This window comes from Hemicordylus capensis, chromosome 4 (genome assembly GCF_027244095.1).
Source record: "Hemicordylus capensis ecotype Gifberg chromosome 4, rHemCap1.1.pri, whole genome shotgun sequence".
Classification (NCBI taxonomy): Eukaryota; Metazoa; Chordata; class Lepidosauria; order Squamata; family Cordylidae; genus Hemicordylus; species Hemicordylus capensis.
Window position 1 is genome coordinate 142,419,842 of NC_069660.1, and position 27,560 is coordinate 142,447,401.

The 27,560-nt window shown below is 43.9% G+C and overlaps 1 long non-coding RNA gene across 1 annotated transcript in view; it reads right to left on the reverse strand.

Annotated features, from left to right (window-relative positions):
* Positions 1-5,577: 5,577 nt before the first annotated feature.
* The window catches only part of LOC128323618 (uncharacterized), a 91,374-nt gene continuing 69,391 nt past the window's right edge, over positions 5,578-27,560 (reverse strand). The window contains exons 3-5 of the long non-coding RNA XR_008306391.1: positions 10,393-10,460; positions 6,276-6,399; positions 5,578-5,688 (exon numbers count right to left, since the gene is read on the reverse strand). This is a non-coding gene — a long non-coding RNA (uncharacterized LOC128323618). The remainder of the gene's footprint in view (positions 5,689-6,275; positions 6,400-10,392; positions 10,461-27,560) is intronic.

Consider the following 27,560-nt stretch of genomic DNA (forward strand, 5'->3'; position numbering starts at 1 on the left):
AGCCTAGAAGAATTTGGAGGGTCACAGACAAAGTCAGTACTCGTATTGAATATAGTGAGTAAAGGGAGAAATGAGGTTGAATCTTGTGGGTCAGAGACTGAACTGGAGGGGGAGCAAGCATGCTATTGTTTGTCCATGGCAGGATCTTGGCAAGTTGTAGGGAAGCCTGACAGACTCCAGAATTTAATAGCTTTTCAGACCCTAACACTGGCTGCCTGATACAATCCACTTTCACTTGCCCCAACAATGTTCTGGCTGATGGTCCACCCTATTTCTCATAACAAAAGATTTTCCAAAGGTTTGACTACATAACTGATTTGCAAAAGCTGGGTGTCTTCCACCATATGAACAGGTCAACCCTTCTCCCTTTTACTGCTTGTAATAGTACAAGCAGATAAGAAGCGATAAGAATTAGATTGCTTGGACCATTTAAAGAAAGTAAGTGCATTATTCATCTGCAAATCAATCAACCAGTTTCACTCTTCTCTTAAAAGTATCCATCTCCTATAGCTGTAATACTGAAATAATTTTGTTAGGCCCTTCCTTCCCATACACCATTCAATGCATAATGCCTTTCTTACAGGCCTTATCTCTCCGAATGGATTTTATATAGTAGTTTTAGAACTTGAAATGCAATTTACTACTCTGAGAAGCTCCTTTAAAAAAAAAGATAACTGCATTAGAAATGAGAATCTAAATTGTGAAACTGTGAAATTAGGTTTTCAGAGACAGCTGCTAATTGAAAAGTAGTCGCATCTTTCATGGAACTTCCATTGCTGCAAACTTGCAAATAATTCAGCATTTATCAGATAAGCATTCTGGCTCAACTCGGATATTAAATTACTTTTCTCTCATCTAGAAACTCATGAAATTAGGAGCAATTAAACAAGTCAAACAGTATATGTTAGGCTTAGGAGTCGGGGCAACTGCATACAGGCATTTATAGAACAGTTATTTCTTTGTATGGTTTTCCCTATAAGGCACACCTGTCCAAGTCCAAAATGCATGTTTTTAATGTTAGTGTGGCAACCAATGTTGTGATGTTCAGTTTTTGATACAATAATCAGTCTTTCCAAGAGGGCCAGTATTTTGAATAATATCTTTTGTCAAAAATGTTTGGCTTAAATCATTAGTGCCCATTTTTTGTGTTACATTTCTTATTGTGCTCAAGTCTCTTTTTCATATCACCCAGCATTGCTGTACCTTCACTTCTTGCAAAAATTAGTCTTTGCAAATGCATTCTATTTAAAGGTGTGTAGAGGAATTTTGTCCCAATTTCAGACATTGAGGCTCTGCACACGAGCAGTGTGGAGAGCCTTAGAAGGTTCTGTGGGGAGAGCGGGCTTGGCCTGCTCTCCCTGCAGATGAGCAGATTGGCTGCCCAAACAACTACCAGCTCCATCACAGAGCCAGTCGGGGCTGTGGGGATGGGGGGCTGCCCAGCCCCCGGAAGTTACAGGATGCCCTGCACGAGTGTGTGGGGCATTCTGGGGAGACCCCGAGGCTGGGAGGCTTGTTGGAGCCTCCCAGTCAGGGGTCTCCATGTGAGTCGCTGTGGCGCAGAGCTGCACGGTGGTGACTCACAATCACCAAAATGGGGTTAGTGGAGTGCTCATTCCACTAACTTAGTTTAAGGGGAGGGGTACTTTGCTCCCATTGAAGCACACAACCTCCCCAAAGCGGGCTGGGCTCCCTTAGCCACTTTCTTATTGTGGGAATAGCCGCATTGATTTCATTCTGTAAACTTGCAGAGTTATAGAGATGCAGAGAAATCATCTGAGAAAATTATCCATTGTTTCTTATTGGGGGAAACTTTCAATTACCTCTTTGAATTCCAGCTGCTCCTGGGAGGAACCCTGAAATTCACTGTCAAATTTCACTTTGGAGAAAGTTTATTTCCAGCTCTAGAAGAAGATAAATTCTTATAGAGGAGACCACTATAACCTTCAGAAGATAGGAAGCATTAATGTAAGGAAGATTAATCACAGTATTCCTACTGAAATTAATAGGACAAGTTGGGAATTTTTTTAACATATCCTTTTAATTTCAGTGAAAAAGTTTTGAGTAATATTCCTCCGTATGCTAGCTACTGACATGTGCAAAAAGCCTCTTGCCAACAAGAATTACAATTGTGAAACGATTAAAACTAGCAAACACTTTTATATTAGTAAAGACTGCCAATTAGGAATTAAATGAATATTGTATGGAACATTTTAAAAATTTTTATCTAATCTCTAGGACAGATCAAGGTTAGTGATGACAATATGAAAGAACTCTTTGCCTCCCTTCTTTTCCTCTTGTCCTGAAAAGGGTAATAATTACTGCTTCCCAAAGAGGTCTAATTAAAACTGTGAAACTTTAAAAAAAAAATTTAGCTGGGCATTGAAGTTATCTTTGCTCTCTAGCTAGCAATCAGAATAAAGATGCTTTCAAGTCCAATTATTCGTCCTTTAATATATATTTCAATATAATTATCTATAGAAATTATGCTGAGAGAAGATAGATTTTTAAAAGGTTAAAAGGGAAATAGACCACTAGGATTTTATCCCTGCACATCGAAATCAATGACATTTAGGAAGTTTAGTGTGGTTCTTACCCTAAACATGTTTTGTAAAGTCTACCAGATTAGTAGGAATATTACTGGTACAGTTTTGAACCTGCTTATGTTAATCAAATGCTATGGTGTCAGATAGAAGGTTGCCAGATACAGACCTTGAGGAAGTTATATTTTAACTAGTGTTTCAGGCCCGTTGTGATAACGGGCGCTAGTAGGGGAGAGTTCCCCCCCCCGCCCCACTTCCTCTGGCCTCCCCCCCCACGCCCTCCCAGCTGGCCGAGACTTCCTTACCCAAAGCAGCCCGCGACAGTCGGGCGATCAAAAATCCATTTTTTGCGAAGGAGAGAGGAGCTCCGGAACAGAGCTCCTCTCTGTGCTAAGCCAATGCCCAAACTGCTGCTATGGACGCAAAGGACGCAATAGGTGTCCTTTGCGCCCAAAGCACCACTTCGGGGAGAGACTTAGCACAGAGAGGAGCTCTGTTCGGGAGCTCCTCTCTTCTTCGCAAAAACAGCTTTTAGTTCGCCCGACTGTCGCGGGCTGCTTCGGGTAAGGAGGTCTCGGCCAGCTGGGAGGGCGGTTGGCGGCCATGGCGGCGGCCGCGGAGGCATTCTTCTGGGCCGTTTTGGCCCTTAATCATTTGCGGGGGGGAGCGGGGAAGGAGTATGTGGGCAGCTGGGAGGGCGGGAGAGTGGGCGGTGGCGGTGGTGGTGGCCGGGCAGACTCTGGGGGAGGCGCTGCCGGTCCGGTCCGCCCCCGCCTCACATTCCCGGCCGGTCTCCCCGGACGGGCAAGGGCCCCAAGGACTCGCAGCCGCCTGGCTGCGGCGGCGGTGCCAGGCCTCGGCGGCGGCTCTGCCGCCACCTCGGCCGGCTTACCCCGTCACCTCCTCCCCCCGCCCGGCTTCGGCGGCGCGGCTCCACCGCCGCCTTGGCCGCGCTGCGTCCTCTGGCCGAGGCGGCGGCTTCGCCGCCGCCTCGGCCAGTCTCCTCCTTCCCCACATTCCCGGCTTCTTCGGGGCGGCCGCTTCTGGCCGCCCAAGATGGCCACCGGGTGCCGGCCCTCATGTCTCCCTTGCCCTGTTCTGCGCCTGCGCTTCGCGCAGGCGCAGAACAGGGCAGGGAGGCACGAACACACGCTTGGTGCCCGTCCACGGACGGACACCAAGCGTTTTATTAGAGAGGATGAGTTGTGTAGAAGGGGAAATTCCATCTATCCACAGCCTCACCAGTTACTGCAGCATTTTCAGTCCAAAAAACACAGCAGACAAAATTCTCCTTTCTATGACCTCTTAAAGGTACGGCGGGGTGGGGGTGGGATCTCAAATTGTCAGAGTTTGGCTCTGACAATTGGAATCAGGTGACAAAATTATGTCCACTATCATAGGTATCTGTAGCTAGAAATGGGCTGTATTGAGTGACTAGAGCTTGAAACAGAATACCCTTCAAATAAAGGGCCTGTTTTGAGCTCAGAGCAGAACAACCCCCATTTCGATTGTAATGTTTCGAGTGCCATTTTGGAGGGCTGCTTTCCCCTTGCTGATTGGTTTTCTGGCACTGGCTTCTGATTGGCTTGCAGTCTCCTTGCTTATTGGTTGGCTTGTTATCATACAAATCAAGTGTTGTTGTGCCATTGGCTGGGGGAGGGAGGAGGGAATAGGGAATACGGAATACAAAAGGAAAGAATTTTAAAATGTATTCAAAGGGACTGGGAGATAGAGAAAGTCCTTATACTGTGCCTCTCTTGAAGAGGACACATCAGAACAGGACAGGAGGTAGGAAGATTTGATTTTGTGATTTTCTTTTCTCAGCACTGAGTATAATATGCTGTGCTGCTGCTGCTATAACTATCTGGTTTTGCTGGATTTCAGAATGACAAAGGCAGAAATTGGGTGCCTGCCTGCCTTCTTTGAGTTGTGTGTGGGTTTGTTTGTGAGATATTGTTGTGGTAAGAAATGGACAGCGGCAGCTCAGCTCTCTCTCTGTTTAATATTGTCTTCGTGATTGCTGTGAGATGAGCTCCGTGTCTGGCCTTGAGACTAACTTGTGCTTCACTCACTGCTCTGGTCTGCTCTGAAATCTTCATTGAAAGAAGGGGTGTGCAGTCTGTCTTGGTACGAGCTGGGCTCAGTGTTGAACCAGCTCTGCTTGGAGGGTTTGTGGTTGAACCAGACCAGCCTTGACCAGTCCAAGTTTGAAGTGAACTGGGTCCAGTTTGAACCAAATTGGTTCAGAGCTATACGGGTAAAGGGGAAACCAGACAGGATCCTCCTTTACCAGTACAGGGGCAGGGGGGCTGTCCTAAGTATAGAGGGACCAGGAGAGGAGTAAATCTGTACTCACAAGTACAAGCCACAGTGGTGGCAGCTGTGGGGGGTGAGGGGGAAGGGGCCATCCCCCATCCTCCCACTGGCCAGCCCCCTGATTAGCCTGAGTCAGCAGCTGCCCAGTTTGGGCCTTCTCTGGCCTGGTTTGAGTTTTTGTGCGTCATTTTAGGGACCTCTGTGAATGTATAGAAACCATTTGCATAACCACACAAACTGTGTGGTCACACAAATGGCCTCCGCACATGCACAAAAGTCACTAAATTGGCCCCCATGCATCCACAGAGGTCTGGACCGGGCCACCATCAGCCTGGGCTACTCAGGGGAAGGCCGGTGGGGATGGGGAGGAGAGCTGCCACTGCCCCTGCCCCTGCAGCTTGTACTTGTGACCACAGATTTACTCCCCTCCTGCCTCCTCTATACTTAGGACAGCCCCCCTGTCCCTCTCTGATTTCCCTTTACCAGTATAGCTCCTCTGCCCCTGTACTGGTAAAGGGGAATATGTAGGGATAGGTAGTAGGGATGTGCACAGAACCAATTTCGAATACAAACCAGACTTGAACTGGACTGTGTATGTTCGGTTTTGGCATGAGGGGCCCAGCTCCTGAACGAGGGGCCCGGCTCGGTTCAAATTTGAACCGGTTTGTGGATGTCAGCAACATTAAATTTTGTTCTTTTAAAAGGTGGACTTACCACTGTTGAAAGCTTCGATGGCCTCGGGTGCTCCTGTGGCTGAGGGGCAGGAAGGAGTTTCCAGCAGCTGCGGCCTCCCACATCTCTTATATTGTTTTAAATGTTTGTAAACCACCTAGGGATTTTTTTAATGAAAGGTGGTATATAAATTTATCAGTCAGTCAATAAATAAATAATATACCCATCTAGATGATAAAGACCTGGTGCTAGTCAGAGTAGACAACACTGGACTAGATGGGTCAGTTTTCTTATTCAGTGTATGGACATTTCATATGTTCATAGGTGTTTTTCAAACCAGATTTTGACCTTTGCTCACATATGGGGAGTAGCCTAAATAGCCCCAGGCTCCAAACAGGATATCCAGTACTAAAGGTAGGAACTTGGAAGATGAAGAGGCCTAACTTCTGACAGTCCTTATAGCACAGCTTGACTAGTAGCCTATATTCATGTCTCAAAAAGACAGGTGCACACGCAATCACCTTGCTTAACAAGTTGCTCTACGTTTGTCTCTCTTCAGAATTCAGTATATGATGAGTTTGAGGGAGAGGCTCTGACCTCAAAATTTTGCAGCCTCTGGATGCTCACATGCTGTGTGTGACACTTGCCCAGGGACCTCATCCTTTTAAAGTCCTGGCCCCTTCCTTGGCAGCTGTGCAGCAAGGCATGGCCTATTACAACTTCTTATTAGCATGAAAGACTAACCTTGCATTTTACTTCATGAAGCTAATGCTTCTGTTAATTGTCACTGAGTTCTAGAGCCAACCCACTGGTGCAGAGGAAGAGGGATTAGAGCAGATGGAGAATGCTCCTTCCAGTTTTGCAGGCACTGTGAAGAGAAAGGGGAGAGTGAAAGAGAAAGTTTGCAGCTTCGAACAGCTGCTGTTTACTGTGTAGGGCAGAAAAGTGAGGATAACAGCAAGCGTGTTGAGTATAGAACCAAGTGCTTCAACCTTAGCAAAATTCTCTCCAGGCCCTCTGAGACTCAGGATGCACCAGGATATGCTTTTGCGGAATTAGCCAGAGAAGCACCAATTGTATTACTGGGGCATATACAGCATTGTACTGTTGTATCTTCCTGTATCTTCTTGTTTAACTCTTTATATTTTGTTTTAATTTTTTAAAATGTATGCCCTAGAGCATCTTATTATTCTTTCCTTTGCCATCTGCAGGAAGGATTTGCTCTATATGCTATGCAGCAGCCATTTACTCAAGCTGTTTGACATCATCCCTCAAGACTGTAGCTCACATTTCTCATGCTGTACTGCCAAGAATCAGTGATAAATAATCTAAATGGTTGTAAGTGGGGAATCTGATCTGTTGCATCATGAATGTCAATGACAGCAACCACATATTGTGACACAGGCCATAGAAACAAGTCCATTCCCATTCCACCTGAAAGCCAAGCAACTTGAGGAGGAGATCGGCTGTATTTGAACTTTGATGAAACTCACGCCAGAACCACCAGCTTTGTGTGGAAGTCTACTGGGACATCCTGGTTTTGCTGCCTGTCTGAGACAGTCATAATAAGTGGGTTACTGAAAGACCTTGCAGGCCACAATGCTTGGCTGATATGCTGTGTTGGGAGTGGAGAGTTAGACAGTAGTGAAGTGAAACTCTCAGTGATTTAAACTGTGGGATATAAACTGAGCACAAAGAGGGCCCCTTGTTTTGAGAAGACTTCTCTTTCCCTGGGAAGGTGCTGGGGAGATTAAGAGAGAGAAAGCTGGCAATGGCCTGTCAGGCAAGTTAGACGAGCTCACTGGTTCCGAACCTGGGTTCCTCTAGATGTTGCTAAACTACAACATCCCCAGCTACAATTTATTGCACAATTTATTGTGGCTGGGGATGCTGGGAGTTCGGCAAGATCAGGAGGAACCCAGGTTGGGAACCACTGGACTAGCCTGTAACTAAGGATCTGGAAAGAGTATTTGGTGGTGTTCTGATTCCAGAGTCAAATCCTAGAAGCATGAATAGGTGGAGAGCGGACTTCTTTGCAGAACCATTGCTCTTTTGCACAGTCTGCTTTTGGCCACCTCTGCTTGCCCAAATGTGACTGGATTAAGAAGAGTGTGGCACTACTCCTGAAAATATTCTCTAAGCTTCCCTCAACATCCCTTTGATGTTTTGCTAAAGACAAACCCTTAAATTTGTTTGTCATAGCCAAAAGGTTGATTGTCATTCTAGTCCAAACATACCCAAGATACTGGATTCATTCATAACATGTAGAAAAGCATAACACATCTGGAAATACATTGGCTGTAGCTAAGGGCACTGCATGCATTCCTGGATGCTATCTCACTTTCTCTATAGGAGAAAGGACCCTCAGTACTGTATGACTGAAGAGGGCTGACTTTCTAGTCAGGTCCTAATCAAGCTACTTGTCTTTAAAGTCAATACAAGGGTAGCTCTTCTTCACTCTGAGATTCCTAAATATGAAGCGTTTTGTTTAGGGTAATGATTCTCAACACTCCTCATTGTAATTCATACATAATTTTATATATTTATCCAATGTTTGATGTACATTGCCATGGCCATATAGGAGCCACAAGGAAGTCAAACCATCCATGTCACCACCAAAATCCATGAAAAATGGAACACTCCACTTTTTAATATATTTCTTCCACAGAAAAAGCCTGGGAAATAAATCAGATTTGAAACATGCCCTGAAGGTTAACAGAAAGGTGGGAGTGAGTGCCACAGCTGATGCCCCTTCTCTGAAAAATACCCTGCAATCAACAGTCCTGTAAGGCTATCATTCACCAAAGCATATGGTTTGTTGAATCACAACCTAAATAGATTTCCTAAGACTTGCAGGACAGTATATGGGTGTCCATTTTCTTTTTTGAATAAATGGAAACTGCACCAAATGGGTTTCCATTTGCCTCATGATGCATTTGTTCCAAAATGAAACATAGGAAGCCTTACTATACCAAATCAGAGCATTCGTCCAGCTAGCTCAGTGTTGTCTACACTGACTATAGTCAATTCAAAGCAAACAGGGGGTGGGATTCAGAGTATCTCTAATGGTTTTGACAGTGATGCCCTTTGGACCAGACTTCCAGGTGGAAATCAGGTCCTCCATGCTGGGGCCTCCCCACAAATTTCCCCCTGGGGGCTGGGGTGGCTGTGTTGCCGGCCTGTGCTGGGAGGCCGAGTGCAGAACTATGAGGGTGGCTGTAGCCAGCCCGTGGCCTGCTTGTCCACTGATCTCCTGTCATACATGAAGGGGACTGAGGGCAGAGCAGGACTGCCTGCAGCCAGCCTGTGGTCACCTGCTTCTTCAGAGACTAAAGTACTGGGTCTGAGCTGGGCCTGGCCAGGGCCTGGAGCAGGTGAGCTGCTTCCCTGTGCCTGCACAGTATGACTTGTGAGAACATGATGACACATGCTCATGACATTCGCGAGTTGCATTGCGCAGGTGTGGGGAAGCAGCTTGCCTGCTTGAGGCCTGGGCTGGGCCCAGAGCCTTAGCCACTGACACCGTGGAAGCAGGCAGCCATGGGCTGGCCACAAGCAGGCTTGCTTCACCGTCAGCCCACCCCTGACTGCTGTGCACAACAGGAGATTGGTGGATGGGCAGGCCATGAGTGGGCCGCAGCAACCCTCAGAGTCATGTGCTTGCCCATCCAGCACGGGCCAATGGTGTGATCACCCCAGCCCCAAGCCGGACATTTTGTCAGCCCGGCTCAATCTTTAGCCAGCCTGGGCCCACGAGAGAGGGAGGGAGGGAGATATGCCCATACCAGATGTGATATCTCCAGGTCAGTGGGAAGTATTCATAATTTCTCCTTTAAAATAAGGTTTCCAGCTTCCCCTGAGCATGTTCTGGTGTAAGAAAGAGTGCATTGCAGCTTATCTTGGGGGGTGGGGGTGGGCAAAAGGTCTTTACGTCCAGGCTATAAAATTACCTAGGGGCACATCTGGGTTTTGATATGGCTTAACTTAGGCTAACTTAGTGTAAAATAAATAAAATGTTTAAGCAATCTGAGCAAGTTGGGTGGGGCTGGGAGAACCCTATCCCAACGTGAGCTTCAGCCAAGGCAGATTTATCACAAAGTTGCAACAAAAAGAAGGAAGCCAAATTTGGGGTTTTGTATTGTTTAGAAATGGTAAATAGACTGTGTTCAGACACTATTGTGGCACCTGAGGTTTGTGTGAGCACCCGCAGCCCCAAAGGCGCATCCTCACTCTACTTGAGCTTTGACTTGCTGTCTAGGTTCCCATATGCCAAGCTTGGCCATGGCACCCAAATGCCAACAGTCTTGGCGTAACCTGCCTTACTTCCATCAAGGAACCTGACATTTGTAACTGAGAGCTGAGCCTGGCCCTAGTGGCCCCTATGGGGGGCTCTGTGAGTGGCAATGCTTTGCACAACCCTACATTTTATGTTGTGTATGTTATATTAGTGTTATATTGTTGGTTTTTTAATTGTAACATTGTTATTATAACCACTTTTAATTATCAGAAACACTGTCCCCTATATACATTTTTAACAATAAATAAATAAATAACAGTCTTTTTCCTAGAATGACTCTTAGTAATTGATTGGCATTTAAATGTGCTCATTTGTAAACACTGGCAAAATTCTTTCTATTGAACATATGGAAAGCACATGAGGGCTGCTGACTGAAGCAATTTTCCTCATATATATATGTATATTCAGTCAGCTTCAAAAATGCAAACTATCCAGAAACACAGTAGTTAGGGAAAGGAGGTACTAATGTTTTAAAATGTGACCTAATGGTTTCTTTGCTTGATGCCCTTAAAAGAGCTTCTAATTACAGACAAGACAGTAAACAGAAAGTCAGAAAATGCTAACCTCTTTATAAGCAAAATGGCTCATAAGGATGTATCAAAATGGAACTGGCAGGATCTTGCAAGAAATTGCTGTAAAAAAGAGAGAGTGGGAACCTATTATTTCTATAAATCTACTCTCCATCTTTAAAATAAAATGCCATCACTTGTAACTCCTGCTCAGTCTTTCCCCCTCTGGTATATACAGTGTCATTACTAACTTGGAGACATGCTTACAAACAATGGCAAAGAGACTGTTACATATTAAAATAGTCTGCAGGAAAAATAAATGAGCAGAGAGCTGTGGATTATAATCTCGCCAGACTCTAGATCTAAACAAGCTCTAAAGGAAGCCCGTGTTTTCAAACCAGCCTGCCCTTTCATCATTTCAGATTAAAATCACATGGAAATTGATAGCTTACAAAGAGTAGGAGCAAAAATGGATTTCTTTTTGCATTAACAAAGAGAAATTTCATAAGCATTTGCTTTTGGGAGGCATGCACTGAATCACTAACATGCACCACTTTCCAGATGCACGTTTGCAATCTGCTGATATTTTCATCAAATATGATTTTTCACAGGGCTTTCTGAAACAGAAGGAATTATGGCATTCTGTTTTTATTTGTGAATTACTAAGTCAGAAATTGTTTGTTGTTATTATTATTATTGTTTACACAGACCGGTGTTATTGACTGGTTTGATTTATCCAGACATCAAGTCCTTCCCAAGGACCTGGGATGGCTGAATTTTATTATCAATCAGTATTGTTGCTGTTATAATTATAGATATCGTCACAGAATATAGGCTGTTCCCAGTAAAGTTTGTAATTGGCTGATGGTGATTTCTGTGGCCCCTGTGGTGTTGAGGTGCTCTTCAAGGTGTTTTGGAATTGCACCTAGGGCGCCAATTACTACTGGGATTATTTTGGTCTTCTTCTGCCACAGCCCTTCAATTTCAATTTGTAGATCTTTGTATTTTGTGATTTTTTTCTATTTCTTTTTCTTCTATTCTGCTATCCCCTGGTATTGCTATGTAGATTATTTTGTTTTTCTTTCTTCTTGAATATAGTTATATCTGGTGTATTGTGTGGCAGATGTTTGTCTGTTTGTAGTCGGAAGTCCCATGATATTTTTGCATCTTCATTTTCTACAATGTTTTCAATATTATTATTTCTTGTTTACACAGTCAGACAGATGTTATTGACTGGTTTGTTTTATCCAGACAGCGAGTCCTTCCCAAGGACCTGGGATGGCTGAATTTTATTATCAATGTTGTTGCTGTTATTACAGATATTGTCGCAGAATATAGGCTGTTCCCAGTAAAGCTGCTCTTTATAACTGGCTGATGGTGATTTCTGTGGCCCCATGGTGCTCTTCAAGGTCTTTTGGAATTGCACCTAGGGTGCCAATGACCACTGGGATTACTTTGGTCTTTTTTCTGTTACAGCCTTTCAATTTCAATTTGTAGATCTTTGTATTTGGTAATTTTTTCTATTTCTTTTTCTTCTATTCTGCTATTGAATATTTTAACTTGTTTTTCTTTATTCTCAACTACAGTTATATCTGGTGTATTGTGTGGCAGATGTTTGTCTGTTTGTAGTCGGAAGTCCCATAATATTTTTGCATCTTCATTTTCTACAACTTTTTCAATTTTACGGTCCCACCAATTTTTGGCTACAGGTAGCTTGTATTTTTTGCAGATGTTCCAGTGTATCATCCCTGCTACCTTGTCATGCCTTTGTTTGTAGTCAGTCTGTGCGATCTTCTTACAACAGCTGATTAGGTGGCTCACTGTTTCATCTGCTTCTTTACAAAGGCGGCACTTGCTGTTTGTTGTTGATTTTTTGACTGGTGCCGGTGGTGTTTATATATAGCCCACACAAATAAGAGAGTACGAGTGTGTGTGTGTGTGAGAGAGAGAGAGAGAGAGAGAGAGTGTGTGTGTGTGTGTGTGAGAGAGAGAGAGAGAGAGAGAGAGGTTTTTAATTACAGATGGCTGTTAAAAGCTGGAGGAATCTTAAAAGCTGGAGGAAAAAAACACGCCTCAAGACTGCACTATTTCCCCCGCTTCTAGGCTTTCCTGATGTATCTGGTTGTCCATTGCATCTGTTCTGTCAGTTGCCAGAATAGATGGGCCTTTGGCTTGATCCAGCAGAGCTTTCTTATGTACTTATCACTGAGAATGGATTTGAACCTGAGGGACCCCAGTCCTTACCAGTCTCTTTTCTACCAAGTAAGACTCATGTACAAAACAATAAATTAATTAAAATGACTGTCAGACAGAGAAGCGATGGCAGTAGGGTGCTTCATTTTTAATTGTACAGCGCCATAATGCACAAACTTATTAAGTTGGTTTAAAAAAACCTGATAGTAGGGCTGAGCCAATATTTTCCAATTAAAATATGCACTTCAAAAGTAATCTAGTCACTCAAATTATATCTTAAAAATCACCTCAATTAACATTCATGTTGCTTCAGAGCTAGCCCATTTTTCTTCCCCGATCTGCTGCTATTTCTCAGAACCATTTTCCTTCTTTACTCTCACGTCTCTGGTCTCATTCCCCATACTGCCATTGCTGCAACAAGCACAATTTTAGTTTATGGGTAGCAGTGACGATGGCTGATAAGGTATGCATGCTTATGCTGATGTTTCTGCCGATGTTTCTGCCATGCCTGCACTGCTGTGGACATTTAAGGAAACATTGGCAGTCTTGCACAAGAGCGCTGTTGTGCAAATACTTAAACCAGTGTGCACGCACTTCAGGAGGACAACTTATATTAGAAGAGGGTTATGGTTTTAAAGCCATGTGTCCATGAGAATCAGTGTGGCAGTCCTTTACACTGGAAGTTTCCAAATGGTCTTTAATGGCAGCCTCAGGTATAGTATGGTTTTCGGTAATTGGTTGCCATGCCTGCCTATTCCATTCCACCCCAATATACCCCCAGACAAGAATCAGAGGAAATCCATTCCTCTGAGTCAAGGAAAGGGAAAGAGTCATTCTGACCAGGTTTTTCTTGAGTGCCCCCAGGTCATTAGTGCAATCAAAAAGGAACTAAGAGATAGCACTCTGATAGCCACAACTTCTGAGTGTGCACAGAGAATATTAGAAAAGATAACGCTTTGGTGCACTGAGATTGGAATGTAGTTTCCCCCTCCGAATGAGTGGACACTCAGGTTGGTAGAACAAGCTGACACTTAGTCCGGATAAGATGGAAGTGCTCTGGGTTGGTAGAACTGATCATTTGAGTAATGAGATAAATCTGGTCTTGGATGGGGTCACACTGCCTCTGAAATACAAAGTCCGCAGCTTGGGGGTGCTTCTGGACATGATGCTGTCCTTGGAGACAAAAGTAGCGATGGTGTGCAAAAGTGCATTTTACCAGCTACAGCTGGTACGCCAGCTGCAACCCTACTTGGAGAAGTTGGACCTCAGTCACTCGTGCTTTGGTAACATCCAGGTTGGACTACTGCAATGCACCCTACATGGGGCTGCCCTTGAAGATGATTTGGAAGCTTCAGCTGGTCCAGAATGCTGCTGCAAGGATGCTTGTAGGTACAAGTTGCTTCACAAGTGTCACAACCATCCTGCGGAAGCTTCATTGGTTACCAGTCCATTTCTGGGCTAGACTCAAAGTACTGGTCTTGACCTTTAAAGCTCTACACAGCTTGGTGCCGGGGTACCTGTTGGACTGCATTGACCCATATGAACCTGCCAGGGCCCTCTGCTCACGATCTCAGGCCTTGCTCATGGCCCTGCCACTAACAGAGATCTGGTTGGTGGGGACTAGAGACAGACCTTTTTCGTTGTGGCCCCTTGGCTTTGGAATGCACTCCCTGAAGAGCTTTGCCATGCTACCTCCCTCAGTGTTTAAAAAAACCACAAATTAAAAATACATCTTTTTAAAGAGGTTTTTTAATGCTCCATCTTTGGTTATATCTGGTAGGTTCTTCAGTTTTTATAATTCTCAATTTTTAGCTTTTAAAATAACTTATAATTTGAAACTTAATTCTGATTGTGGTTGTAGCCTGACTTACTTTTAACTTGTTTACTTAATTTGGTTAATTTAATTACTTTTATTTTACACTGTATCTATTGTATTTTTGTGAGCCACCCCGAGCAGTAGTGTACTGAAGGGGCGGGGTATAAATATTTCAAATAAATAAATAAATAAATAAGCCGATGAACCAAGGGCATCCCGCCTCCTATAGATTCAATCAAGTGAGGCATGCTGAAAATCAGTGTCTTCATTCCCCCTCCAGATTGTTTCCTTTGGGAGGACACCAATTCAGTCTTTTGTTTTTAAGAGGAATGCCTAAGAGAACACTCATGGGGATATCCATTTTCGGAGTCCTCCACACAAACACAAAAAAATCAATAAACCTGGCTACTGGATTTCATCAACACTGAGATCAGAATTTTAGAAGCTGGAAAGTGCTCAGCTGAGCCACCAAACAATATTAAAACCCCTCTGTCCAGCCTTTGTGGTAGACTGCAGTTTAGAGTTCATTCAGCCTTCAGCATTCAGTTAGCCTTGCCCACTTACTCCCATTCAGATGTGCCATGCTGTTCCCAAGAAATGAAATTGCCTGACCACCCACCCCACTGAAAGCCCAGAGAGAAAACGCCTTTTGTGGATGAGTCCTAGAGATCCCCAAGCGAACCTCTGAGCTGAAGTCACTATTTTGGGGACACTTAATTCCTTGCAAGCCGAGAACTGAGCTGCTCGGAGATTCTGCGCAATCAAAGTCACTCTTGCTTGGGAGATAGTTATAGACCTCTTTTTCTATTTCCAATTTCTCTCTCTCTCTCCCGCCCACCCTCCTATTCCTTGCTATTCACTGCCAGCAAATCTGCTACGGTGCTAACCACTGCCTTGCATTTGTAAATCTCTATTCTTTAATAAAACTCAGCTTTGCTTGTAAGAATGTGTTTATACCTGTTGTGCCCTTCTGAGCACTCTAACATGGGTGTATCCTATCCATGGTCAGCTCTCCTGGTACCCTAATTTATCATTTGTTTGTTAGTTCGATCAACGGTGGAGCGTGACCGCCGGCAGCTGTGTGCAGCTGCCGCAGCATCCCCGCTGACTCCGCCCCCGCGTCTGACGTCAGACGCTGGGGCTAGCCATGCCCCCACGTCTGACGTCAGACACGGGGGTGTGGTCTGGCTAAACGGAGCCTTGAGGTTCCATTCGGCCCAGGACGGGGCCGGGAGAGTTGCTCTTTAACTGCCGAAGGGGCTGCGTGGCCCCTTCGGCAGTTAAATAAAGGCTGGTGCTGCTTTCTCAGTGCAACCCAGGAGCGGCTCTTCCCTGCCTTTTGCAGGGAAGAGCCACTCCTGGGCTGTGCTGCAAAAGCCTTTTAACCAGCCTTTTAACGCCTGAAGGGGCTGCACTGGCACTGCGAACGCAGCACCAGCCTTTGTTTAGCTCCCGAAGGGGCCACACGGTCCCCGCTCGGGAGCTAAACTAGCCTCCCCGCATCTGATGTCAAACGCAGGGGGCGTGTCAGGGCTGCGAGACACGGCCCCTGATTGATCTGCGGCCCAGGTTCTTTGAACCCGTTGGCCCAATGATTGTGCTTGTGCGAGACTGTTTTGCCTTTGGAGCTCTTTTGAACACAGCGGTACAAGTATTGTGGTGGTACAAGTATTGTGAGGAAAAGGGTTTAAATGCTTTTTCCCTGGCAAGGGTGGCCAGTCCATGTTGAAGAGAAATGATTGTGCTGGGCATGCTTCCTTGAAGATGGTGGCCAATGGTAGCCGCCCTGCTGATGTGCCAATGCCTTGCCAGCTGTGTGGCGACATGAGCACTGCAGAGTGTGCTGGAATGTGACCTCAGCAGAAAGGGAAGGGCTCCTCTGCCCTTAAACTGGAAGTTGTCCAGCCTGGGTTGGAAGATTGTCTCTGGGACAATTCCTGGTTTCAGGATTTAAACTATGCTTTGTCAACCTGCAGTTTGGCATTATGTGTGCAGGCAGCCACTGAGTCAGACCATTGGTACATCTAGCTCAGTGTTGTCTGCTGGGTAGCTACCACCATCTCGACTCCCTGCTTCCTAATCTCAAGAAATTTGGGGTATTCATAAAACTGTGGCCCAATTCCATCCCATCCCTACATGTTTGCTTTCTATTGTTCCTTTTCCTTTTCCTACAGTGGGCACAAGATATTATGCAGGGAGCAGAGAAATCCACACAATTATTCCAGAGACTTTTTGTGAAACTTACTTTGCAGAAAATTTATCATGACAGTAACATTTACTAGTGTAAATGGAAAACAAACAATGAGGACTGCAAATACCCTGAAAGTGCATTTCTGCCAAAGTCAGCAGCTACTGAGTGGGGGGAAATGAATAACTGATTCCACCACCACCCCTTCTCGTCTATTGTGTGATATGACTGGTTTTCTTTCAGGACTATATACATGCTTCTATGCAGACACAGCAGGGTGTTAATTTAAAACCATTTGGGGGTTATCTGACTGTACAGGAGCCCATGAAAACAAACCTTCAGAGTTGATAATAAAGAAACAGCTGAATTCCCTGAAAAAGATGTATTTGCCCAAGAATAGGAGCTTAGTTTAGGACTGCTACTGTAACAATAAATAGCAGATTAGTTCTAAAGTAAATTTTCACACAGCAGGTATGGTTTTTTCTGTTTATAACTTACTTACCAAAGCCACAAATCTTTCAAATGACTGCTGAGGACTTCTTGCCTGTAAATCCTATTGAAATCAATGGAATTTGTGCATGGGTACTTCAGGATAGGATTTATAAATAATACTAATTAAGAAGCACCTCAGGAAAGAAAAACCTAGGCACTGTACAATATATGTACATTCACTTCCCACTGGGATCCTATCCAGAGTATTTTCTGGAATGCGTGCAGAGCCTGCTGCTTTCCTGTAGTTCTCGGCTGATACGAGGAGGTCTTCACTGCAAGGATAGGAAACTGATTTTATTTTATTTTTGGTCAACCCCTTTCTGCCTTAGGGGCTTTGGAACATATGAAGAGTTTATAAAAATAAACACCCTTTCCCCTAATGGCATCACTGCTTTGCACAGCAGAATAAGATGTTTCAGCACATCCCTTCAAAACATGTGTAGAGACTCAAGACTTGCATCCTAAAGGACTGCTTCCCCATTCGCTTCAGGGAACAGACATGTACAGAACCAGCTCTCCATTAGCATGAATGCAAATCCTGATCTAGGTTGTAGTGCAGATATTTCCACAAAGCTAGTCTCATATGAATTGTGTTTCATTGTCCCTGACATGTTGCTGTAGTGTATACAGAACCAGCCTACTGATCATGCCTCACAATGTGACACATAGAAATGTGAGGAATTTATTTAATCTTATTGAAATCCTTTCAGTTTCATGAGAATTCCTATGACTGTTTCACCTGAAAACCCCAAATTTGCTTCCGATTTTTGCTTTATGCAGCTCATGTTAACATGATAGGAAAAAGCTACATCCTTAATTTGTTTCATGTACAGGGTTATTCTTTAATATGTGAAGCTGCCCTTACTTGTCTGTGTCAAACCACTAAAACATAGAGAGGATATGATTTCTCTGTAGTCCACATCTAGAAGATAATGCTCATTTTTGGTTGATGGGTGCTTTTTGAGTTGCCATAACTGGCCTATTAACAGATTGTCTAACAGATAATGGTCCCCCTCTAACTTACATTAGCAAAAAGCCTTCTCACAGAATTGCTAGCATTAAGCTTTACATTTTCAATATAAACAACTATAAAGATCATTACAGTGTTCACATTTCCTGGAACTTCAGGTCAACCATTTGAGCTGTTATGAGAACAACATTGAACAATTATTAAGCTTTTGCCTTAATTATTTCCCACAGGAGAAAAGCTGTGAGAAAAGCCTTGGAAAAAATATAGCTCATACCATTTCCATACTACTTAGATACTAGATACTAGCGTATTCTTTGAATTTGTGAACTAATTAAGAACTTGTGCTGGGAGTAAGTACAGAAACTTAGCAATGGCACCAAAGAACCGTGGTCTTCCCCAAGGTGATGCAGGCAATTGTTAGCAAAAGTGGAAACTCCAGTCAGTTGTTTCCACCCTATATTGTCTGGGGAGAGGACAGCAGTAGTCAGAATACTGATCTGCTCACAGTCCATCTTACACCTCAGTGCAACATAAGTATCTATATTATTGTTGTTGTTGTTTTCACAGTCAGACAGGTGTTATTGACTGGTTTGTTTTATCCAGACATCGAGTCCTTCCCAAGGACCTGGGATGGCTGAATTTTATTATCAATGTTGTTGCTGTTATTATTATAGATATCATCGCAGAATATAGGCAGTTCCCAGTAAAGTTGCTTTTTGTAATTGGCTGATGGTGATTTCTGTGGCCCCTATGGTGTTGAGGTGCTTTTCAAGGTCTTCTGGAATTGCACCTAGGGCGCCAATTACCACTGGGATTATTTTGATCTTCTTCTGCCACAGCCTTTCAATTTCAATTTGTAGATCTTTGTATTTTGTGATTTTTTTCTATTTCTTTTTCTTCTATTCTGCTATCCCCTGGTATTGCTATGTCGATTATTTTAACTAGTTTTTCTTTCTTCTTGGCTACAGTTATATCTGGTGTATTGTGTGGCAGATGTTTGTCTGTTTATAGTCGGAAGTCTGGGGAGAGGGCAGCAGTAGTCAGAATACTGATCTGCTCAGTCCATCTTACACCTCAGTGCAATGTAGGTATCTATATTATTATTATTATTTTACATTTTATATCCCGCTCTTCCTCCAAAGAGCCCAGAGCAGAGTACCACATACTTAAGTTTCTCCTCACAACAACCCTGTGAAGTAGGTTAGGCTGAGAGAGAAGTGACTGGCCCAGAGTCACCCAGCAAGTATAATGGCTGAATGGGGATTTGAACTCGGGTCTCCCCGGTCCTAGTCCAGTACTCTAAACACTACACCATGCTGGCTCTGATGCAAGCAATGCACACTAGAACACTCCCTGCCTCCAAAATGCTGAGTTTCTCATATATAGTGATGAGCTTCACATATATAGTGAATATATATATATTTCCCCTTACTACTTAGGGGGGGAAACCTAGATGCAGGGTGTCATGAGGCAATCCAACTACAGCACTTGGACAGGAACAGAAATAGGAGCAAGAAGGAAGAGCTTGCAGGATCTGTAAAATGGTGTTTACCCATAGGCTCTGTGGGTGTTGGGGCCACAAATTTAGCCTAGATCCAAGAACAAGGAGGCATTCACAACATGTATTTCATGTCTGCAATGACTATAATATCTGCTGCTACTAATTTAATAAATGATACAGACAGAAGATTGCAGTGTGAAATAAAGGCACTTTGTAAGAATGGTGAAACTCTTACAATGATACACAATGGTTGCTGCTCTAGGTTTCTACTCCTTAGAGGTGTTGCCTACCAAGAAGGGGAAATGGAATGCTTCCATACAACCACTGGAGCACTTTGGTTCCAGCCTGAAGTCACTATCACTATCATGCGTGGAGGCCATTTGTGTGACCTCTGCACATGCATGGAGGTCACACAAATGTCCTCCGCACATGCAGGGACCTGAACCGAGTCCCCACTGATAGGAGAGAGCACCAGGAGGGCATAGGGGAGCTGCCGCTAGCCCATCCCCGCCATGGCACCTAAGGTGGCCTCCTGCCCACCCACCCCCTCCACTCTTTTCAACCCAGTTTAAGCTGCTAGGGATCCCCCAATGGTTGTAAAGGGTTAGAGTTATCTGAGGAAACTGGAATACCTTAAAGAGCATACTTGGTGCGGCGGGATGAATTAAGACTTCACAAGTGGCTGATAGAACCTATTTAAGTTTATAAGCAAATTTATGAACAAAATAACATTTTTTCAATATTAGAGAAATAAAGACCCTCATTGTCTTGACAAACTTTTCTTCGATTTTATAGGCTAGAGACAGAAAATGTAAATTTGCAATTATAATGGCACTTGAGCAGCTGAAAGCTATTTTGCAAACCAAAGGGAAGAATAATTAACAGGTATTAACACCATCAACCCCTCTTCGGTCTCTCCCTTCATTCAGTGAGGCCGGTTATTGGATTATGCATACTTTTCGCCCTGGCCCATGTGCTGAGTGTAAGATCTCGCTCCACTTTGTCTGAATCTAAGCATGTCCACAGTCCCTGAGCAGGTGCAAAGTCATAAACCTCTTCATAAACTTGGTTTAAAAATTAAATAGATTCAATCAGCCACTACTGGAATGATTCTCTTGTCCCTTTATAGAAAGCAAGCAACAATCCAAGAAGTCTCAGTGGTTTTTGTCCCTCAGTGGTGACTGACCATTAGTTATTTATTTTATTATTTCTTGTTTACACAGTCAGACAGGTGTTATTAACTGGTTTGTTTTATCCAGACATCGAGTCCTTCCCAAGGACCTGGGATGCCAGAATTTTATTGTCAATTGTTATAGATGTCGTCGCAGAATATAGGCTGTTCCCAGTAAAGATGCTTTTTGTAATTGGCTGATGGTGATTTCTGTGGCCCCTATGGTGCTGAGGTGCTCTTCAAGGTCTTTTGGAACTGCACCCAGGGCGCCAATTACCACTTGGATTATTTGGGTCTTTTTCTGCCACAGCCTTTCCATTTCAATTTGTAGATCTTTGTATTTTGTGATTTTTTCTATTTCTTTTTCTTCTATTCTGCTATCCCCTGGTATTGCTATGTCGATTATTTTGACTTGTTTTTCTTTCTTCTCGACTACAGTTATATCTGAGGTATTGTGTGGCAGATGTTTGTCTGTTTGTAGTCGGAAGTCCCATAATATTTTTACATCTTCATTTTCTTCAACTTTTTCAATTTGATGGTCCCACCAATCTTTGGCTACAGGTAGCTTGTATTTTTTGCAGATGTTCCAGTGTATCATCCCTGCTACCTTGTCATTCCTTTGTTTGTAGTCAGTCTGTGCGATCTTCTTACAACAGCTGATTAGGTGGTCCACTGTTTCATCTGCTTCTTTACTATTATTATTATTATTATTATTATTATTATTATTATTATTATTATTACATTTATATCCCGCTCTTCCTCCAAGGAGCCCAGAGTACATACTTGAGTTTCTACATACAGTACTACATACTTAAGTTTCTCTCTCACAACAACCCTGTGAAGTAGGTTAGGCTGAGAGAGAAGTGACTGGCCCAGAGTCACCCAGCTAGTTTTCATGGCTGAATGGGGATTTGAACTCAGGTCTCCCTGGTCCTAGTCCAGCACTCTAACCACTACACCATGCTGGCTCTTGTTTTTCCTTTATATTTTCCTTTATATTATATTCATTTCCTGAATGAGGATCATGCTGGATGGGGCAGGGGTGGCGGTGGTGGAATGTGTGTGGGGGGGTCATTTCTGAAAAGTCAGCTTCTGTGTTGAAGAAAAAAACCTATCATGAGAATTTTGGCGAATATTCAAAAAATCCATAAACATTCCTCAGTATCCCACCCCCTCATATTCTCCCCCTGAGATATTTCAGAGGATATTTGGGGGCATATTATCTCCAAGTCTAAGAAAATTCCTAGAATTAGCAACCTATTATTTTAACATAATCTACCAGATCGCTATATCTAGTCAAGGTAGCAGAGTATATCACAGCTAGAAATAGCGTTTTTAAAATTATTTATTTATTATTATTATTATTATTATTATTATTATTATTATTATTATCTTGCATGACTCAATAATTAGCCTTCCATCTCTGTGAATATTTACAGAACGTTTACATGCTCACTAGATAGAAACTTTCTCTCATCATGAAAATATTTAAGTAGGTCAGAATGACTATCAATGAAAAGTATTTGGTTTTCTGTCATTTTGAGCAAGCTGCAGGCCATGGGGAGATGTAAAATAAATTCACTGTTAGTGAAACTTTCAGAGCCCTTATCAATTCTCCTGTTCAGCAACCCAGTTATTTCTGGCAATGCAAGAATTTCATGTCCCAAGCTACAGGATTCCAACAGTCACTCAAGCCCTCCCTACCTTTCTCCTCTCTCATACAATGTGTGGCTTGCAGATAGATATCACCATGGGCTCCCCTTCTTTTGCATAACAATCCAATTGCACAAGTAGTAGGGCTCAGTGACTAATATCTCCCAGGGTACTTAACTCTGCGTTATGCAGTGTGCTTGTTAGAAGAACTGCAAAGCCTCAACTGTTTATATTACCACAGAAACTGAACTTTTGATGGTATGCTGTATGAGCTTTCTTTCCTTTCCCGATTCATATGCAACTTGTTCTTATTTCTATAGCTTTATTCAGACCCTATGTTTTATGAGTATAGAGATCTGTTTACTCGTACATGTTTTTGTGTAAATGACCATACCTAAGTCCATCTTAAAAGTATGTACAGGACCCTCAAATGGATGATACAGATAGAGATGTGCATGAACTAGTTCGGTGGTCCCTTTGCTGACCACTGAACTGGTTCGAAGGTCTGGCAGTTTGGCAGGTTCAGTGCAGGGGGGTACCTTTAAGGATCAGGGAGGGTGCTTTTACCCCTCGCTGTGTTTTCCACACTGTCGCTGTCTTTAAAATTGCTGGCGTGGGGTGGCAGCGTACCTGCTTGCTGCTCTGGTCAGTGTAAAACTGGAAGTGCCTGACGCGCGCATTGGGCGCTTCCAGTCCAACACTGACCAGTGCGGCAAGCAGGTACACTGCTGACCCATGCCAGCGATTTTAAAGACAACACCGGCAGGGGAAACCCAGCAGGGGGTGGGTGGGTGTAAAAGCACCCCTCCGATCCTTAAAGGTAACCACCCCGCACCAAACCAGCTGTCTCCCGTTTCGTGCACATCCTTAGTTACCAATAGTATTGCTGGACCTATGTTCAACATTGCCCATAAATAATTGTATCTGTGTAGAGATCTGTATTTAGTTTCATTCAGACATTACAAACAAAAGCAGAGCTTATGGGTGCAGACCAAAAGTGGGTAGTAAGTCCTTTCTGCTGCTGTCACTCACCCCATGTTGGCTGCTCATTATTACAGTGGCATTTCTGTGAAATGGATATGCTGTGGCCATGATGGCTGCCACTTCAGTTATAGGCAGCCTTGGGCATCACTTCCTGTCTTCTTTCAGCATTAAAAACAAAAGCAGCACTCATGTTTACAACTTCCAAATGGGGATATTTTGTTTTTTAAGATCTGAATTGGGCTTCTGAGTACACTATACACATCTTGATAGTTTCTCCTACTAACTATAAGCATTCAAGCTTCTGCTTATAATAGACAGTGTTCAAAAGAGCAAGAAAAGTTCAGATCCTGAAACTGGCAATTGTACATACTTGTACCACTTTCTATCTGCCCGGGGTAAATTTTGTATATTCACTCCAGATTCCACAGTCACCTCTGTAGTTCTGAAGACTAGAACTGAATCATTCTGCTCTCTCCCCAAAACTTCTTTGAGCATAACCTAGTGGCACCACTCATACCTAGTGACTATGTATATGTCACATATAATCTCCAATGATTTTTGCCCAAATGCTTTCTCATAATTGCAATACAAGAGGATGACCTGTTACATAAAGAGCCATCTTATGGAATTGCATACTATTAGTTGCTCCCAGTTCCCCAAGCAGCAAGACATTCTGGGGCAGCACCTTTAATGTGAGATCTCTGGAGACTTATTTTGTTTTTGTGATTTTTTGGTATTTGTTAAAAAAAAATTACAAACACACAAGTAGAGCATCAGGTGAAGGCAAACCACATGTGTGCTCTTAGGAGCAACAGATCTGTTGTCTCACACCAGATTCCAAGAGGGAGACCCCATACCCCAATTTACTTCAACTCTCTCTTCTAGTCTCCAATTCTCTCTCTCTCTCTCTCTCTCTCTCTCATCCATCCATCCACATACACATACTGTATAAACCTTACAAAGCCTCTCCCTTTGGTTTGGAGGGGGGGGGCACCTCTTCCAGGCTCTGGTACTTATCCACATTCACAGCCATCTCTGTATATCTGCCAACCAACTCCCATTATGAAAGATCTTCTGGCCATTGAGAAACTTGATGATTTAGACCAGCAATTTGCCTTTCAAAAGAATCCTTGGCCTTCTGCCACAACACAAAATAACCAGGTCATCTAGCACAATACTGTGAACAGATCTCCAGGATCTTCTGCCGTCCTGCTAATAGAAAGTTTTTAGCAAGGGAGGATGTCAAGGATTTAACATACGCAAAACATGTACCCTGCCACTGAGCTCTGACTCCTCTGGAATGCCATATATTTAAAGCAGCAAAAAGAATCCATCTTCCCTCTCTGCTGTAGAATGAACCCAAAGGAGAATGTGCTGTATAGGAGTTGCCATGATACACATCCATCCTACATTAAAGAAATAAATGTGTTGGCATTTATAAGAGAGCTCATTATTTTAAATTAGTCTGCAAGTGCTGTATAGGTGAAAGTCACTTTTTCTTGCTGCATTGACAACATTTCTGCTTCTCCCAGGACATGTTCAAATGAGCTATCTGTTTTGTGCTAAATTTACCAAAAAAAATGAAAAGCACAATCTTCTATAGAGAAAATGGGTTTAATTCAGAGATTGTAATAATTGTATGGAAATACAGGAGGCCCTCGTTTTCCACGGTTTTGGCACTCGTGGTTCCACATATCTGCAGCTGAGCAATATATACCCAACCTCCTTATCCATGGTACGTGGCTTTGCATATCTGCGGTTTTCAGCAGTACAATTCTGCCTTTACATGGTCAAGCTCTTGCTGCACGTGCTCATAGGTTGTGAGAGGAGTTTGGAGGAGGATAGTGGAGTGCATTAGTCTGCATGTTTAGTGTGTTGTGTGCTTCTGAAAACCATTTTGGGTAGCATCTGGCAGCATTTTGTATCCTTAGGGGAATTTTGGGAGAAGCCATTGCTTTGGAGTTTTGGGTGTTTTTTCCCCATTTCTGTGGAGCCTCTGGGAGCCTTTATTGAGCCATTCCTGTGGAGCTTCTTAGAGCCGTTTTATGGAGCCTCTTGCATCATCACGCTGCCCTCATAAGATGCTGATTGTCACTTTATCAATTCAATCTTAATTTTGATGAATTTTTTTAAAAAAATTAATTTTGATAATTGCAGTACTGCATTATTTAAATTACAATTCAAATCCAATTTAAATTAAAAATTAAAAACTGATTTTAATTATCCATTGAAAATTGATTCTCCTCTCACTCCTTGATTCTCACACACTCCTCTGTGTGTTTACTTGAATTTGATTTCACTATGTGCTGCCTCTTTGGCCAACTGATCAACCAATCAGGCCAAGGGGGTTGTGCTGCTAAGTGCTGGACTTCAACACTGGGGTGATGAAACATCATGATTCTGCATTACTGTAAAACTGGGGAGGGGGCACCACAGGAGGAACTGGAGAGTGGGAGAGCTGAAGTGGCCATGTGCTCCATCCTTAGTTCTGTGCTCCATTCTTAGCTCTGCTTTGACCCTGTCTTTTCAGTGATTTTTCAGTCATTTTCCTAGGCTCTAGAACCTAGCCCCCAATTCCCATTAACAACGCTTCATTATCCACCATTTTGGCCAGAATGGAACCCACATAAATAACGAAGGCCACCTGTAGTTCTGCAGGACACCAAACTCAGAAATCTAGAGCAGCAAACATTTTAGATGCTGCATGGAAGAAGAATTCCACAGCTTAAGGGAAGTTCACGGTTACTCCAGCCTCATGTTTCCATCAGATTGCATTTAGGGATGTGGAGGAATCATCTGAGAAAATCCTTTGAATATTTATGGGAGAAACCCTGGCATACTCTCTGAATTTCTTTGAAGAGAAATCCAGCTCTACTTTGCTTTCAAAACCGCATAAACTTCAACAAGGCTTGCAAATGGGATCTTTCCTGCCCTCCTCCCCATTACAGCTCAAAGCTGCTCCTGAAGGTTGAGGGACCCATTGTAGCATGGGATATGCTTTTGGGGGACTGCAGTGGGAGGAAATAATCTTTAGATAATGGATAGAGATACCTTCCATGAGCAGAGCTAGGGAACCCCAGTCAATAAGGATTCTAAATCACAGGAAGAAGCCCTCATGCATACTGATATCATGCATACTGATAGTTAATGCTTCATTAAGGGAGGGCAGGATGCCATCGTGCCTTAAGGAGGCGGTGGTAAGACCTCTATTAAAAAAGCCCTCCCTTGATCCCTCCAACCTGGACAACTATAGACCTCTGTCTAACCTTCCCTTTTTGGGCAAGGTGATAGAGCGTGTGGTGGCGTTCCAGCTGCAGAGGGTCTTGGATGATACGGATTATTTGGACCCTTTTCAATTTGGCTTCCGCCCCGGGTATGGGACTGAGACTGCCTTGGTCGCTCTAGTGGATGACCTACGCCGGGAACTAGACGGGGGAGTGCGTCCCTGTTGGTTCTGCTGGACCTCTCGGCGGCGTTCGATACCATCGACCATGGTATCCTTCTGGGCCGCCTCTCGAGTATGGGAATCGGAGGCACTGCGTTGCAGTGGTTCCGGTCCTTTCTTGAGGGGAGGGTCCAGAAGGTGGTGCTGGGGGACTACTGCTCGGCCCCGTGGCCGTTGGCCTGTGGGGTCCCGCAGGGTTCGGTCTTGTCCCCCATGCTGTTTAACATCTACATGAAGCTGCTGGGAGAGGTCATCCGGGGATTTGGACTGAGTTGTCAGCAAAATGCGGATGACACTCAGCTCTATCTCTCCTTGTCATCTGATCCTAGGGAGGCGGTGGATGACCTGAACCGGGGGCTGGAGGCCGTGATGGGTTGGATGTGGGCTAACAAACTGAAATTGAATCCGGATAAGACGGAGGTACTGTTGGTCAGTAGGAGAGCCAATCGGGATGAGGAGATTTTACCAGTTCTGGATGGGGTTGCACTCCCCTTGAAGGAGCAAGTACACAGCTTGGGGGTACTACTGGACCCGGCTCTGCTTTTGGAAGCTCAGGTGGAGGCGGTGGCCAGGGGTGCTTTTGCACGGCTTCGGCTGGTGCGCCAGCTGCGTCCCTTTCTCGAGAAGGCAGATCTGGCCACGGTTACCCACGCCTTAGTCATGTCACGGCTGGATTACTGTAACGCGCTCTACGCGGGGCTGCCCTTGAAGAATATCTGGAAACTGCAGCTAGTGCAAAACGCGGCAGCGTGGGTTTTATCCGGAGCTGCCCGTTGGGAACATATCACCCCCATTTTGAAAGTGCTGCAC